Here is an 18004-nt window from a genome sequence, read left to right on the forward strand (position 1 = left end):
TTCCTTCCCTTTTAGGTGGACTACACATTTCGTGCATCTAACGCTTGAGACTTGTTTGTATTTGTATATATATTGTATTGGTATGGTATGTGTTGGTTTAAAAGTTGTAGTGTGATTTCTCGCTACGGTCATTGTTTTAAAGGCCTTGAAATAAATGTGTATATATTTTTAATATAACACCTGTTTGGTGTTAACTTTAAATGCTTCCAAATCAGAAACATTGAAAAAGATGTGTGCGGAGAGAGGCGTTTCCTCTCAAGGCACGAAATTGGATATGATCCAAAGAATTGTGGCGTGGCAAGAAGCGCAGCTTGACGCTATAACTTCTGAGGACAGTGCGGAAGGAGGTGGGGCTGCTCTCACTGGTAGAACCGACGGTTCTGCCGCTGCACTGATCCACCGCGACCACGAGGACAGGGAGGATGAGATGTCTAATGTTTCCTCTGCCAGTGCTGACGGGGAGGCTATGCTTGAATTCAAGAAGCAAGAACTGCGGTTTAGGCAGAAGGAGCTTGAATTCAGCATAGCCAAACTAAAAATCGAACAGGCAGAAAAACAGAAAGACAGGGATCACCAGTTGGAACTGGCCAAGCTTCAGGTTGCAAATGGGTCCAAGGGTCCTGGACATGGGTCTGGGGCCTCCTCTCATCCACGGTTTCCGAAAGATCTGCTCAGTGTGTATGAGGAAAGGAATGACATTATGGACTGGCTGAATGTGTTTGAGTATGCATGCGAAGTTCAACAAGTTGACAATGCTGATAAGATTGCCTGGTTACTCAGCAGACTGCTCCATTCTGGCTGTAGTGCCATTATGGAAATGGTGAAGGCTGAGCGAGCTGATTTCGCAATGTTAAAGCAAACTCTCATTTTAAAGTTTGGGAAGACTCCGGCCCAATATTTGAAACGATTCAGAGAGTATAAGAAAAAGGAAGGTGGTACTTGCGTATCTTATGTCACCGAATCCTTGAAAAACTTAACGGGCTGGGTCGAAGGTTATAAGGTTTCTACCTTCGAAGGCATGATAAATCTTGTCATGCTGGAACACATTTTTGCATCTTCTTCCCCGGAGCTTAAGCAGCATTTGGCCAATTCGAAGGAGATAGATCCTAAGAAGCTAGCCATTGCAGCAGACTTATGGGTATCACATCGAGTGTCCCATAAGGACAAAACTCATCCTGGTAAGCAGGAGGAAGGGAAAAAGTCCAAAGATAAGGAGGGTGGAGAATCTGATAAATAATCTTCTCAAAAGGGCCACAAAAAGAAAAATAAGGATAAGACACAAGAGAACTCGCAGGGTAGTGGAGGTCAGCCTCCGAAACAGAACTCTGGTTACAATAAGCCTCCCTATGTAAACAGACCCAATGGATCTTGTTTTGCTTGTGGAGCAACTGACCACGTGAAGGGGGATCCCCGGTGTAAGGTTAGACCTTTGGGGGTCCACTCCGCTAATCTGGCCTTCTCCTCCTACGAGGAAGAAGAGATTACAGGAGCATCCTTCTCCTCAGACTCATTTCCCAGCGGGATAGAAGCTGAGGTAGTTTTAGTTTCCCTGGGTTCCTGGGAGCCTAAAGTCGCAGAGGCTTATGCTAGGATTCCAGATAATACCAAGCACTACTTTAAAGACAGTGTGCTGATCAATGGAGTAGATACTCCAGCTACTCTGATGCCCACTAAGTTGGCTGACGGCCCACTCCGTATGTTCCCAGTAATACCTGTAAATCTTACTTTAAATGGTAGAGCAGTCAGGATTCCAGTGAGCATTCAGAGAAACGTCCCAGGAAAGGTCTTGTTAGGTAATTATCTCAGAGCTTTAGGGCTCGTAGGAGACATTGCCGAAAGACCCTACACACGGTCTCAAGCACGGGCAGCATTGGCCAAGACCAATACGCCGCTCCAGCTGAAGGGGAAACCCAAGGCGAAAGGAGTAAACAAGTCAAGACGAGGGAAAGAGAAAATTCCCCCCAGCTCGCCTACCACTGCGGTGGAGGAAGTTGGTCAATCGCCCGGGCCTGACGAGGAGGTGGCGATGCCTGAAGTATTTGACCCCAAAGACCATCCTGAACTAAAAGACTTGTTAGTAGAAGGTGGTCCTGATAGGGACGAATTCAGTAAAGGCCAACGTGAGTGCCCATCTCTGGAAGGCCTAAGGAGACAGGCCTGCTCCCAGCTTGAGGGTGAACCTCCTGGGACGCATAGGATTTATTGGGAAGGTGGACTCCTGTATAGTGAGCCCACAGAGTCTACAGAAGGAGACCATAGGAGGTTTGTGGTTCCCCTTGCTGTAAGACCCTTCCTCCTGCAGTTGGCGCATGAAGTGCCCCTTGCTGGTCACCTTGGTATTAAGAGGACCAAGCAAAGGTTATCCATGCACTTCTACTGGCCCAAGATGGGGGTGCAAGTAGAAAGTCACTGCAGGAGTTGTGCCTCCTGCCAGTTATCTGGTAAGGTTGGCTCGACAATCCAAGCTCCATTGGTACCACTCCCAGTTGTGGGGGTACCATTCGAAAGGGTAGGGATCGACATCGTTGGTCCCCTTGACCCGCAAACATCCTCAGGCAATAGGTTTATCCTGGCGCTGGTCGACCATGCAACCAGATATCCTGAGGCCATCCCATTGAAAACTGTAACTGCCAAGTCAGTTGCAAAAGCGTTACTTGGCATATTTACTAGGGTTGGCTTCCCTAAAGAAGTTGTGTCGGATCGTGGCAGCAACTTTATGTCGAAGTATATGCAGGCTATGTGGAAAGAATGTGGGGTCACCTACAAGTTCTCTTCTGCATACCACACCCAGACCAATGGTCTGGTGGAACGTTTCAACAGAACGTTAAAGAGCATGATTGGGGCTCTGGAAGAACCTCAGAGAAGAAAATGGGATCTTCTTTTACCATGCTTACTGTTTGCTTACCGAGAGGTGCCACAGGAGGGTGTTGGCTTCAGCCCCTTCGAACTTCTGTTCGGTCATCCTGTACGGGGACCCTTAGCCATAGTCAAAGAGGGATGGGAGATGCCCACTCCCCCTGTTACTACCAACGTAGTTGATTATGTGCTGGGGCTCAGAAAACAGATGGTACTTCTGATGGGCTTGGCTAGTGATAAATTGAAGGCAGGACAAGCGCTGGTGAAACATTGGTACGACCAGAAAGCTTCCCTCATCAACTTTACACCTGGTCAGCAAGTCCTGATCATGAATCCCATAAGGCCTCGAGCTTTACAGGACAAATGGTCAGGCCCTTACACAGTGGTGGAGCCCCTGGGTGAAGTTAACTATTTAGTGGCCACAAAAGTGATGGGAGGAAGGTTTCGAATGAATCTAAACCACTGGCAATTGCTCTGGGCCAACCTTCCACACCACCGTTTTTTAGCCCGTCTGCGCCATTGCAAAAGGGGACCAGCCATGTGCAAATCAGTCAGCAGTTGCTGCCACCGAAGGTAGCAGCCCAGCCCGAACTGCTAGGCCAGGTCCCCTCTGCACAGAAAACCAAGCAACCCCAGACATGTTTCGGCCTTGTTGGACCTCCTCAGTGAGGTGCAGCCTGGTTCCGTGGCGCAGCGAGCAAGGGACCCACGTCTGGGCATACCCTCTCTCACAAGGAGAAACAAACTGACCACAAAAGTGATGGGAGGAAGGTTTCGAATGAATCTAAACCACTGGCAATTGCTCTGGGCCAACCTTCCACACCACCGTTCTTTAGCCCGTCTGTGCCATTGCAAAAAAGGTGGTGTGGAAGGTTGCCCAGAGCAATTGCCAGTGGTTTAGATTCATTCAAAACCTTCCACCCATCACTTCTGTGGTCGGTTTGTAACTATTTAGTGGACCTTGGAAGGCCTGGACAGGCTCCAAAAGTGTTTCACGTGAATAGGCTGAAGGCTTTCGTCCCAAGAGTCGAAATCGCAGCACTGCTACTGGCTTCAGATGTTGAGGAAGAGGAATCTGAACCGCTCCCCGACCTGTTCCAAAGCGGTCCTTCAGATAGCTCCTTTGAGGGTGTCCGAGTGGCCCCTCACCTGACTTCTGATCAGCAGGCTGAGGTGAAAAGTTTGCTTAGGCAGTTTTCCCCCCTGTTTTCACAGTCGCCTGGTTTGACACCTTGGTGCAAACATAACAGACACAGGAGACAGTGTACCTACCAAAAGTAGGGGATACAGGATGTCAGACAAAGTACGGTCTTATATTAAGACTGAGGTCAACAAGATGTTAGACCTTGGGGTGATCGAACCCTCTAGTAGTCCTTGGTCCAGCCCTGTGGTTTTGGTTCCAAAGGCAGGCACTTCTGAATTGAGGTTCTGCGTGTATTGCAGGGCTCTGAATGCTGTCACCAAGACAGATGAACACCCCTTGCCTCGAACAGATGAGCTGGTGGATACTTTGGGTGCCTCCAAGTACCTCAGCACGTTTGACCTCACTGCTAGCTATTGGCAAATAGCTTTAGCAGAACATGCCAAGGTGAAGACAGCATTTTCTACTCCAGACGGCCTTTACCAATTCCGGGTAATGCCGTTCGGGTTGAAGAATGCACCTGCCACTTTCCAGAGGCTTGTGAATCATGTTTTGAATGGGTTGGACGAATTCTGTCTTGCATATCTGGACGATATAGCAGTTTTCAGTGCCACCTGGGAAGACCATGTGAAACACCTCGGGATTGTGCTCCAGGCTCTTCAGAAAGCACACTTGACCATAAAGGCTAGTAAATGCCAGATTGGACAAGGCTCAGTGGTTTACCTTGGACATGAAGTAGGTGGAGGGAGGATACAGCCTCTTCCCAGTAAAGTACAAGCAGTACAAGACTGGCCTACCCCCACTACACAGACCCAAGTGAGAGCCTTCTTAGGACTCACGGGGTATTACCGAAACTTCGTGGCAGACTATGGCACCATAGCTGCCCCTCTGACTGCCCTCACCACTCCGAAGAAACCCAAGAAGGTAACTTGGACCGACGAGTGTGAGAAGGCCTTCAATGGCTTAAAAGACTCCTTGTGCCAGGCCCCTGTCCTCAGGGCCCTTGATTATCAAAGACCTTTTATTGTGCAGACGGACGCCTCTGACACTGGGATAGGAGCTGTACTATCACAAGTAGATGAGAAGGGTAAGGAACACCCTATTGGTTTTATTAGTCGCCAGCTTAAGGACAGAGAGCTCAGATGGTCCACGGTAGAGAAAGAATGTTTCTCTGTTGTGTGGGCCCTAAGGAAGCTGAGGCCCTACCTCTATGGGACCCACTTCACTGTGCAAACTGACCATAAGCCCTTAAAGTGGCTAATGAACATGAAGGGGGAGAATCCAAAGTTGCTTAGGTGGTCCATAAGTCTACAAGGCTTCGACTTCACTATTGAGCATAGGCCAGGTGTCCAACATAGCAATGCTGATGGGTTGTCCAGAATGTTTAACCGACCTGAATAAGAGACTCATCCAGGGGTGGATTAGTTCCCCATGTCCATAGTCTGGGAGGGGCGAGTGTTAGGAAAGATTTCGTAATTGTAGGTAATTTTCCTTCCATGGGGCAACCCCTAAAGCTGTTGTTTTTCACCTTGTTCTCGACTTTGCCAGAGAAGTGCAGCCTTCTGCCGCACTCCTCTGCGCTTTCGCTCCTTTCTTACGGGGAAACTGACATGCCCTTAAGACTGTCAGTACCGGGAAACGCAGTTTTCCGTAGTTTCTTTTATCATATTGCGGCTTTCGTGCAACATGACACAAGAGGGCACTGTAAGCTAAGTTACTGCTCTCTTGGGTCTCTAGCCTTCTACAGGCCCTAGATACTCTTTTTGGATTGTAACTGATCGGTGCAAGTGATTCACGGACGGGAATGGTGGCAGCAATCGTTTCTTGTGTTTTGAGCTCCTTTTGGCATTTTAAGCGCGTTTCTCGCGCTTAGCCCAAAATGGTGGTCTGGCTCCCAAAATGGCCAGACCACGAGGCTCCTTTGTCCTGTCCGCTGACCGTCTTGCTCCCTTCACCTTCCCCAGGTCGAGCCGACCTGGGGCCTTCCTTATTTGGGCATGTACTTTCCCGCGAAACACTGATGCTTTCGGGGCTTCTACATGCCTGGTGTGTGCCTCCAGGATGTGGGCTGGGATGTCTGGTCCCATTACACATCCTGGGTGCCAGAGAGTCTAGGGTGGTGTGAATGCCTGGGACCACCGTGGTCCGTGATAGGTCCACGTATGGTGTGAGTGTTGATGAGCGGATCTCCCATTGGGTCCCCTCCGTTTTGGCGCGAAGGGAACCGTGGATAAGAGGGGGCAGGAAACACCACTACCATGTCGATCTCCTGAGTTCTCACGAACGAAGGAATACAGGAGCCAAGTATCCTGCAACCAAGAGGCTGAACCGAGCAATCGCTGGTGACCCGCTGAAGGACTGCTCCTCTGCACTGCTGTCGCCTTGTGAAACCCTTTTCACCTTTGATCGAACCAGAAGGCCTGTACTGGTACTTCGACCCTTGGAATAGCGGGGACAGCTATTCTCGGCATCTTCACCATCTCCTGCTAGTAAGCCTTCGGAAGCGTCTCTGGGCCATCCAGCAGACTGACCAGCCTACACAGGAGTCTTGCTCTGTAACCGCCGCCAGGTTGTGTAGTATTTCGAGTCCTTGTCACTCTCACACGCTTCGTACACTTGCCGTTCCCAGGTCTGAAGTGAGTAGTGAACATTTGGCTCAGATACACACAGCCGCTCCGTTGCCCTGCTGTGGTAACAAACTGTGCGGGTTCCTTAGTTTGGGACGTCTTTTACTCAACTCTGCTGCTGCAGACTCAACACGACGACGAGACGTCCCCTGCTCTTCTGAACTTGCCAGCGACTGAAACTGACGCGGAGAAGCCTGGGTCTGCTTGCATCGGGGACCGGTGAGTAGCATAGCTAGGAACTGGTCCCCCTCCTGCAGGAGCCCATAGCTTTTCCCTGCTGTGTCAAAACAGCACGCCTTTCCGTACTCGCGCTCTGCTTCTGCCCACAGTGGAGGCTGAGCTTGAGTCGCGGAACACTGTTCTTCTTCATTTGTGCACTAAACTGAACTGCCTGATTTCCCTCGAAGAGACTCCCCTTTTGCCCGTTGGCACCAGCGTGTGCAGGTACTTTTGAGCACAAGGCTCCACTCTTCGTAGGGCTCGGACTTCCTTTTAGTTAGGTGCCTCTGAAGGAGGACTGGGTCTAAGCATTATTTCGCACTGCCCGTTTTCCTTCCCTTTTAGGTGGACTACACATTTCGTGCATCTAACGCTTGAGACTTGTTTGTATTTGTATATATATTGTATTGGTATGGTATGTGTTGGTTTACTAGAGTTGTATTGTGATTTCTCGCTACGGTCATTGTTTTAAAGGCCTTGAAATAAATGTGTATATATTTTTAATATAACACCTGTTTGGAGTAATTTGTAAGTGTCCTTGCTTTGTGTGCTCATTGCGGGCTTTCAGTCACCCTCACCCCTCTTGAGACCTAGTCTTGACCGCCGCGATCGCTACCCTGATTGGTCTGGCTTGTCCAGAGGTTACCCTGTTCCAAGTAATTAGGTTGGCCTTCTGAACTTCTGCGCCGCCAGGACAGAGTTCAGAAATCCGTCTTAACACAAGGGTGGGCAGGAAGATGGTTACAGATTTTAGAGCCATAAAAGTCAGGCAAGAGGTGACAATAAAGATGTCTGCCACACTGTTCGGTATCTTGGGAAGTTTCCCAACCAGAGAAGCAGGAGAATGGCAAGGACTGAAATCGCTGCAAGGTAGGAGGGCCTAGCCTGTTTGTAGCCTTGAACACCCTGGTTTGCTTGACACCAAGAACTACCAGGCACAACTTCTAACTCCCCAGGCCAACTGGTGCCATGCACACATACTTATGTGACATTAGCCATGTAGGCATACTTAGGTGACATTACCTCTGGTGACAACACAGCATTCTGGTATCTTAATTCCCTTTGCCCTGGTGGCTTTCAACAATCTGTCACTGTTATTGTAGTTGAAAATGCGTGCCATGATAGGCTGTGGCAGTCTAGGGACTGGCAGCAAGTGTGCTCGATGAATCAGGAAATGCGGCGAGACCTTTGGATTCTCCAGTATGGTTGACAGTGACAGTGGGTGCTAAATGAATGGTTCCATCTTTTCAATATGTGTGGATTCTGGTAGACCTAGTGTTCTGACATCATTAGGTCTGTACCTTTCTTCCTTCCAGATCCTAATTTTTAAACATAACCTTTATTTGTAAGCGACCAAAGTATCAAAACATTTAAGTATTTCTGTTTTGTTGAACAATTATTGAATAACCTCACTAATGTGAATTACCTTAGGACATACGGAATGTTTATCTTAATCTAAACATAGTATCTTTACTCTGATGTATATTGAATAACACCTTTTGCCTATTTTTGGCTTCAGATAGTGTGCAGGGGACGCAAGTTCCTAATATTGTGAACTCTTATTCCACGTTATTTTACAGCCCATGTGCCAGGTCTGTCCTTTCTCCCCTGCACCTGTACCCCCTAGAAAAACTGCTTTAAACTATTATTATTTAAACCTGTCCTTATCTATATATTTGAAGGTGTGCATCGCACAGGAGTATTGGTATGTGAGGAGGTACACACAGCTGGAGGGTGTTTAGGTATGTGCTAAACCCTATGGCCATGCCTCCCCACCATCTACCCCTCCATGTCCAAAACCCAAGTTACCAAGATTTCTTTCAAGTAGCTCTATCAAGGAGTCAGATCAAACTTTGGCCAGCCAGTGATATTTCTAAGTAGTCTGTATGAGGGTTAATGGCTCAATTGCAGCTGTAAATGTGCCACAGGTGTAATACAAATGTCTTAACCAAGGGTTCCTCCAAACACTTCATTTATATGTGTTCCTTGCGCTGAGGCCCTGTTTAAACAAGCATTGACAAAGTCGACATTTTTGGATTGTGTGTATAATAGATAGGCATTTGCCAGCCACTAATGTCATATGCCTAAATGATTGTTATTGTTTATTTATACAGCGCTTATACACAGGTGGAGTGCTTCAAAGCGCTTCAAGGCAGCAGGGGAACAAGGGAATACAGTATTCATTCTTAGGCCTTGAAGTTTCCGAATGAATCTAAACAGAAAAACTAGCATACTAGGCCTGACGGCATTTCTCCTAGTGCAAGTGCATGAAGTGTTACAGTTTCGACCAAGCTAGGGAGGGAGGACAGAAGAAATAAAAAAAAGGGGGAGGGGGCAGGACAGACGAACATTACTAGTCCTAGTACATTTAGGTGATGCATGCGTACAGACGGAGGTGTGAGGAAGAGGGGTTTAGGGGGGGAACAAACGCGTCCAGTAGAACAAGGCCCTGGGTTAAGTGCAGAGAGGTTGCCTCACTCATGGAGCGTAAGCTGAAAGTGCAGTAATGCTGAACATAGTGCAGTGGCCCGGAGGCAAGCAAAAACTGAACAGAGTTAGGGAGGAGGAGGAGGAAGGAGGGTGAAGAGTAAAAAGAACAGAGGTTAGCAGGTGAGAGAGAAGGAGGAAGAGAAGAGGAAGGTCTTTAGGAGTTTCCAGAACTTAAGGTGCTCTGGCTCAAGACAGAGAGAGGCTGTTCCAGAGGGAGGCACCTGCAGAGGATAAAGATCTACCCCCAAATCTCTGTTTGTGAAAGCGTCTCACCCGCAGAGAGTTGGAGGAGGACGAGCAGAAGACGAGTATTTAGGAAAAAAGCGATGTAGATAGTGCGGGCCACTGCCCCAGAAAGCATTGCGGATTAGGCGGTCGCAGAAAGCCTTGTGGATTAAGCAGATGGCCTTGAACTTGATCCTTGCAGCCACAGGGAGCCAGTGGAGGGATTTCAGCGCCGGAGAGATGTGGTTCTTGGGCTTGAGGCCAAAGATAAGTCTCGCAGTTCTGTTCTGGATGAGTTGTAGAGGACGGAGAGTAGAAGTAGGAAGATTGAGAAAGAGGCTGTTGCAATAGTCCAGCCTAGAGAGAACCAGGACTCTCGAGGTGGTAAGCCTCTGAGGGAAAGTGAGAAAAGGTAGAATACCTCTGAGGAGGTGCAGTTGGTAGTGGGACTTTTTGGAGATGTGTGAGATGCGAGAAGAGAAGGAGAGAGTGGAGTCGAAGATGACCCCAAGATTTTTTGCCTCACTGATAGGTGAGGGTGCAGGGCCAAGCGAGACCAGCTAGTGTGAAAGTGGGAAAGCGGGAGCAGGGGTCCCAACGAGGACGATCTCTGTCTTACTGGCATTCAGGCAGAGATCGTTAGCAGCACACCAGGACTGAATTGCAGATAGACAGTCGGGTATGAGCGAGGAGGAGGAGGCGGCGGAGGGTAGCTTGAAAGAGAGCTGCGTGGCATCCGCATAACACTGAAAGTTAGAGGTAAAAGTAGAGGGGGCCATGTAGATATTGAAGAACCAGGGGGAAAGGTTAGATCCCTGGGGGACACCACAAGCAGAGAATCACACCAATGTCCAGCTGTTGCCGTCTTATGACTATGAAGTACCATAATAGAAGTGCCTGGCATATGCCTATCCCATGCCTACACAAAAGCCCAAGCAGTTGTATTTGCCAATGTATTCAACTGAAGTGACTGCAGCCAGATGGTTACTCGCAACTACAGTTTTAGGTAGGGGTATGGGCTTGCATGAAGTATTGAATTTGTTTTACTCAATTTCCATTAGATATACATAAAAGTATTTAAGAGAAAATGATTCAGTAATGATTTAAAAATGAATATTAGAGCATCATCTGTCATAGCTGGATTAACTTCCTGTATTATTCATGTAGGAAGATGACATTTTTACCTACTGGCACGGTTTAGAGCCCTATGAAGGTAAAATGTAATGTCAAGTGTAAATGATGATCCACAGATTACACAAAAACATGTTCTTAAGACATGAGTGTCAAAGAGTAGCTTGTTTAATTATCAAGGACAGCTGCAACAAAGATTTTTATTTATGAAAATATTGTTCTGCTATTTGTCAAAGACAAATCTAGTGCGATTTGTTGCTTATTATTCCTGGCAAGGTCTTGTCTGGCCGCAAACCAATAACAGCCATTCTAGATTGCAAACCAAAGATCAAGCCCCACCTGGCCCTGGCTTACCTTGCCCAGACCCTCCCGCCATCCACTTACCTTGCTTATTTTTGGATTCTGCTAGAGTATGACTAGTTCCTTTTTTTCACTTCTACCACTGCATACCAGCACCCCTAGTCTTCCAGCTTACACCACTGAGGGGCTGGCCAGCCCCCGGAAGGTGCGCTAGAGGGACAGCCTGCATAGCGGGCCGCCTCTCTGGCCACCCCGGGGATATCTAGCACCTCCTCTCCTCCGGAGGAGGCGCAGGGGGCTTCCCCGGGCACAGTCACATCCAGCTTCGGCTCCGGGGAGCAGTCATAAGGCGGGGCATGCTGAGCTCTGTCACTTTGTTGCAGCCCCCTGCCTGAAGTCCCACCCTCCCTCTCCCTTTAGGTAAGATAGGATGCGCAAAGTGCTGGTATTCATCGAGTAGGTTGAAGGGATTCTGCCATTTACATGAAATTCAAGAAGTTGATGATATAGATTTCTTTTCAGCAAGATTTCGAAGGGTGTAAGAGAACAAGCATATTTTGTTCATAAAGGTGTGTAATGTTTACTAACTTTTCTTTTTCTGTCACAGGTGGCGTTACAGGGCGGTCCAAGCCGGGGAGAAGTTTGACGCTGTCGTTTCGGCTATGGGCAGTTCCCGGTGACCGCACTCGAGCCAAATTCGGACGACGGGCGCTGAGTCCCTTATGGACAGTCAAGACTCCTCGTCAACGAGATTGAGTGGTCCCGGGAAATTACTGCTGGGAAATGACTGCCTGGCAGTTGATAACCAGAGGCGGACATCCGCTACTCTGCAAAACTGAAAGTGACAAGTGTCACCGGGGACAATAAAACTATTGCAAGCTGGGTAAAACCCTAAAAGGCCACCTTAGAAGTCTAAGGCAATTGCTTCACTTCGTGTCTGGGACCACCCCCAAATTGTGTCTCCAAGAAATGTGATCTTGTGTTTCCAAATTCTATACAAATTGTATGTGTGATTATTATGAATAATGTAACATTGCATCTGTCTTGGACGCTGGAGGAGGGGGGCATAGTGGGGGATGCCCTGCTATGATCACTGCTTCAGTAAACAAAACATCTGTTGTTCTTGGCAGGATATGTTGCTGCGCCAGTGAGCTCACTCAATGCGCAGCCGAATTGCTGGCTACTCATTATTGCCCCTGGAATTACCCCGCTTTAAACTTTCATTGACATGGTGCTTGCTGTTAGCCATGGTGGGATTAAATCTGCAGTTGAACAGAACAAATGGGTTTCCGCACGAAACAAACAGTCATGATGCAAATAAAATAGAGTGGGATATCTAATATGATATTAAAAAGCAATCCATCACTAAGGGGCGATGCTTTGCATATATTGTTTGGCCATATAGGCATCCATGGTAACCTACCTAAATCCTGGAAAGCTAGCAATATACTCACCGTCCACAAAAAGGGAGCATGGAATGTCCCTGCAAACTTTAGAATGCTGGCAATGCTAGATTCGACATCCAAGGTATTCTCCAAGGTGTTATTTCACGAACTTAACGCTTGGATTGATAAACACAAGATTCTTCCTCCCAATCAGATTGGTTTCAGATCCAAATCTAGTACCATACACAACCTGCTTATATTAAGCTCAGCAATTGAACATTCTTCGGCGTGGCGGAATTTGGATGTTTACTGTGCTTTTATCGACTTTTCCGCCACTTTCAATACGGTATGTAGGAATCATCTATGGCGCAAACTAGTCGATTGGGGAATTCCAAGTGGACTGCTTCGCATGTTGATGCTGCTTCACGCAGATACCTCAGTTTGTGTCCGTTTAAACGCATTAGGAAAATTATCTAAATTTATGCCCACCAATCGTAGTGTTAAACAGGGCTGAATGGTAGCGGTGACACTTTTTAATTTATATTTGGCTGATATGCTTGCATCTTTTAATTTGCATACTGCTAATCCCATCAAAATTAAAAATGTAGCCCTGGGATGGCTTGCATATGCCGATGACCTCTTACTCCTTGACTACACTCCATCTGGCCTGCAAATTATGGTAAACGCACTCGCCAAATATGCATCTGACAATGGCTTAACTATCCATATATCCAAAAGCAAAATCATGGTCTTCACAAAGAAACTAAGACCTAAGCGTCTACATTGGTCTATTGCCGACGTCCATTTGGAGCAAGTCTCCTCTTATAAGTACTTAGGCGTCTTAGTCGATGACAAGCTTAATTGGAACTCCCATTGGGCTGAGACAAAATTGAAGGGTGAGGTCTCGGTCAATTCACTAAGTGCTTTTATTGGGCGTAATAACGGCTTCAGTGCATCGGCTGTTCTTTACTTTCATAAATCGAAAATAACAGCCATATTGTCCTATGTAATAGCCATATGGGGTCACAAATTCAAAACAACTCTTATTAGATTTGAAGCCAAACTACTGAGGCGTCTGTTTCGGTTACCGCAATGTATAAGTATTGAATACCTATATTTAGAGTTCAATATAAAAGGCATTTGGAACATCCATCTATCCCAATGTATAATGCGCTTCCAGCAGGTGACTACTGTGGTTACTGACATGATCATTTCCCCATATATGAAGGCCTTCTTAAGTTTAGATTCCACCACACCATTGGGAATAATTGGTCTCCTGAAATGTGATCATAATCATTGGCTATATGAAGGAAGCAGTAATTGTGTTTCAGGTAACATCAAACTATGGCGCAAACGAAAATTAAATGCATCTGCTTTCCTGCTAAACATCCTTCACCTAGAAACTTTGACTTCAGCAACTGAATATTGTCATTATAGAAGGGACCGCAAATCTATTCCACAATATATACTTGCATATCCGAATACATTTCGGGTATACCTCCTGCTCAAATTTAATGTATCCATAGCACTATCACCTTCAAGCTGAATGAATAAGATAGTCTATAATCACAAATACTGTAGACTATGTGGAAACTTGCTGGAGGAGACTTTATACCATCTGATTTTAGTCTGTGAAAGTTTGAACTGCCTCCATATGAAATATTTTAAAATCATAGGACAATGGTGCTACCGTGCTTGAAATTCCATGTCTATGGTTGCAATTTATACAAGGAAATGACATTAACCTAATATATTTTACGGTTCGATTTTATCTCCATATTACAGAGATTTTTAACTGTTTAACATAAATTCTTTGCGTAAAGTGTGGATTGTTTTTAAACTGTTGACAATGAAATGTTTTATCTTTTGTAGCTTGCATTGTGAATGTATTTTATTGTCCTATATGAAATGTTATACAAAGCTTTTGCTATAAGTGTATCAAATACACACAATTTCTCTTCTATAAAATAGAGTGCTTTCAACAGCATCATCTTTTTATTTGGGTTTTGTTTTCAAAGGCAGGTCAATACGGATAAGTCAATTATAAGGTTTTTGCATTAGCCGTCGCTAATGTGAGCTTCAAAACAGAAACGAAATAAAAAGTAACTGCAGCCCAGCATGAGACTCTGCTGAAGGGCTCGTATCAACAGGTTCACACTTAATGGGACACAGTCTTCAATAGCTTGGATGGCCTAAGGGACACTGAGTCACTTTTCTTAGAATAGCAGCGGGGCCAGCCATCGGCGTGTAGCCTCAAAGTGTGGACTAATTGTACACCATTTTCCATCGAGCATGGCGTTTATCGTGAGGATAGCTCAGAGGCAACGTGCTCGCCTTGGAAGCAAGACGACGCGCAGCAACACAGGTTCGATCCCCGGGTCTGCGTTTAGAAACCTCTGGGTATTATGCGCGTTACAAATAACCAATTATAATATATGTATAATTATAATCTAGCTCCCATCTAACCTGACGCAGAGTCCCGCTGCTTTCATACAATCGCTCACCTCCCCCTGGCACTTACCTAGCCTGATCCACTGTAGCTTAACACTAAATCCCGCTTACCTGACCCCCACACGTCACCTGTCAATTTTCGCCCAGAAGTGCACCAACTCACATATTAACACCCAACCCTTCCTCTCGGGCACTTGAGCGCTGCCTACGCAACCGTCACTGCTCCAGTGTCTACTCTTAATTGTCACCCGCTTCTCACTACCTTTAATCTCCGACTGGTCGTTTAACAGTAAACGAAAGTGAAACTGCAGGCATTGCGCAGAAACAAAAACGAGGGTAGGGTCGGTGGTCCGGCCAGCACCGTTATCTAGGGGTATCAGGACTAAGTTAGAGGACAAGGGTATACGCTTCAAAGGGAGCGGGTGGGAAATCAAAGCACAGACCCGTCCCACTCACCTCCTGCTCCGCAAGTAACCTCAGCGAGTGACAGCGACGAGCAAGCAAGACCCGCCCACTACTGTGAGTCACAGGAAACGTGGCAACAACGCGCACGGGGACTGCCGGGAGATGCGAGTCGCAGGCTTCCTCAGCAGCAACGCGTCGTTCGTTCCGGTGTTGTACATACCTAGCTCCCTGGTGCTCGGCCGTCTAGGAAACGCCTAAGAAATAAACACGGTCTGCTTAGTACGTCCCTCCCTGGAGCGCTGACACGAGTAGCATCAGACAAGTTTAAAGATGTAGAGGGGCCATTTCTCAGGAACGGTGTGTTTTCAACTATTTTTTTTAAAAAAAATCTCATACTATCTTTCAGTGCACGTCTTGGATTCTAACCCAAGCCCCACGGACGAGAAGTCTGACACTTAGCCATGAGGGCACATGAATATCGTTTTAGATAACCGTAAATTGTCAATCAGCCATAAATGATATGTATTGTAATGGAAACTTGGCGTGTTTACTCTGGACCAGGGTTCCACATTCCTTACTGTTGTAGGGGCTCAGTGGCTGGACACATAGCTCTCAACCATTTGTGTCGCAAAGGTGGGTGAAAACACTGATTTTGTTTTTGGCGGGTCAGAAACCATTGAAATGAATGAGTGTGCAGGAGGCTTGGCGGGTGACACCCGCCAAAAGCGTGTGAGTTTAGAGCTATGTAGACAGCCATGAGGTCAGTTTCCAAGGAATAAATCTCCACTTATCACTTACCTGTTGTGTCTGTCATTACTTCACTGGCGACTTGGCAAGTGGAAGGGGACGCTGCAGAACCACGTATGCGCTTTCTGCCGACCGCGCACTGTTGGTGGACGCCCAGCCGCATAGAGTAACTGGAGCGCTGCGCCAGCATTGGTGTGAGCTGTGCCTGCTGCCTGTGAATCTCCACAATCCCAGCAGAGCTAGTCCCGATACAGGAGGGCCTTCCCCTGTTCAGATTTCAGCTGGGTGGGCCTCAGTGCACGCCAAGGAGGCAGTTAGTGGGACTGGAGCGCACACATACAGCGACACGCAGGAAGACTTGGAAAGGTCAGAGGAAAGCCTCCAGTGCTGTGGGACCTCTGAGTAGACACCTTCAAGGTCTAATTGAGAGCAGCTGGTGGCGCCAAGTACACTGATGATGAAAAGGAGGCAGCACTTCGGAATTGTTTAGGTACTGAAGGGCTGAGAGTTTTTAGACATTTGCCTGGTTAGGAGGTGCGTACCCCCGGCGGTGGGGAAGGAGAAACTGTGGTGAGTTTATACAAGACCGCCTTGAAGAAGTTGGAAGCGTGTTTTCGGGAAAAAACCCAATGTGGTATTGGAGCGATATCACTTCTTTTCCAGGGCACCGGGTGCCAGCGAGTCAATAGATTCTTATGTCACAGCTTTGCGCACCCTCATGTCCACTTGCAAATGTATGGGTGCACTGGGAACAGCAAGGACCAATCAGTGCTGGAGGAAGACAAGGGTGCAGAAAATGTGGATGGATGGACCACTCCACTGGGGCCAAGGAATGTCCGGCCTGGGGTGTGGAGTGCAGGAGATGCAATGCTGAGGGATGTTATGCTAAGATCTGCAGGTTGAATGGTAAGGGTTGGGGTATGCAAGGAATGCAAGTTTTCACGATGGTTGAAGTGGAAGGAGGTGCTGATGCTGTAGTGGGACATGTGAACAAAGTAGCCCATGAAGGGGTTCAATTGCATGTTGAGGGGGCGGCCGGCCAAGAACGGGCAGTGGGACATGTTAACCGTAAATGTTGTGCACATTGAAATGTTAGTAGATTCTGGGTCTCCATACACCACGATCTCACCTGAAGTTATGTTATGTTATTTGGCATTTGTTTTACGCTTTTTCCATTGTTATGATTCCAAAGCGCTGTGGGTTGAACGCCCTTGGAGACCGCAGTCCAGGTTAGTAGAGAGAGTAGTGTAGGACAACATGTATGGGTGCACTCATGTGTGCAGCTAGAGTGCAATAAGTAATGTGTAGCTGCATACTAGCGCTAGCTGTGGTGCGGTGGCTGTGTAAGGCAAGCAGAATGTGTTCAGTAAGACCAATGGACTGGGCTATCTGCATTCTGGCGGTGCTGGTGCTTGAGGGTAACGTTAAGTGTGCAGCTAGGCCGAATTAGAGAAGTATAGCTGTGTTCTAAAGACTGTTGAGGTGATCATGGAGGTGGGTAATTATGTGTGCAGCTAGGCCGAATTATTTGAAGGGTGTAACAGCGTACTAATAGTTTGTTGGTGCAGAGGCAAGAGTTGGCATAGAGGTGTGTTTGAGTGTCTGTGTGTTTTCCGGGGGGAACTTGTTTCTGTTCAGCTTCCAGTGCTTGTCAAGGGCGTGGAATCTTCCTGTATCTTGATGGGTCAAATTGTTTGGTGAAAACTGATGGGTGGTGTGAGAAACCTGAAGGTGTCTCATATACTAGTCCCCGGAAATCTGTCATGTAGGTGGCCAGGACACGGCCATCACTATTGGATCCAGTTCCTGGGGTGGACCAGTGGGGGAGGATCACCTGGATGGGGGGTCTTCAGGGAGTGGAAGTGGGACACTAATCGGCGAGACGCGGTACCCCCTTCCTTGTAACATCTTTTCCCCATCCTACCCCGTAGGATATTTAGAAGCTCTACCGCCTGCCCCCTTTTCCAACACGAACACTTTCACACACTGTGAAAGACAACTGATTAACACCAGAGCCATTTACCTGA

The 18004-nt window shown here is 47.3% G+C and overlaps 1 protein-coding gene across 8 annotated transcripts in view; it reads right to left on the bottom strand.

Annotated features, from left to right (window-relative positions):
• The window catches only part of CALCOCO2 (calcium binding and coiled-coil domain 2), a 746974-nt gene extending 731537 nt beyond the window's left edge, over positions 1 to 15437 (bottom strand). For 3 of the 8 annotated variants that reach the window (XM_069634584.1, XM_069634590.1, XM_069634589.1), the window contains exon 1: positions 15282 to 15422. The gene's annotated coding sequence lies outside the window, so the exon portion shown is untranslated. Of the gene's footprint in view, positions 1 to 14988; positions 15009 to 15281 lie in introns of those variants that run through there. The other 5 variants (XM_069634588.1, XM_069634582.1, XM_069634583.1 and 2 more) reach the window with 5 other exon arrangements.
• Positions 15438 to 18004: the final 2567 nt, after the last annotated feature.

The sequence above is a fragment of the Ambystoma mexicanum genome, chromosome 13 (assembly GCF_040938575.1).
Source record: "Ambystoma mexicanum isolate Mex_15411 chromosome 13, UKY_AmexF1_1, whole genome shotgun sequence".
NCBI lineage: Eukaryota > Metazoa > Chordata > Amphibia > Caudata > Ambystomatidae > Ambystoma > Ambystoma mexicanum.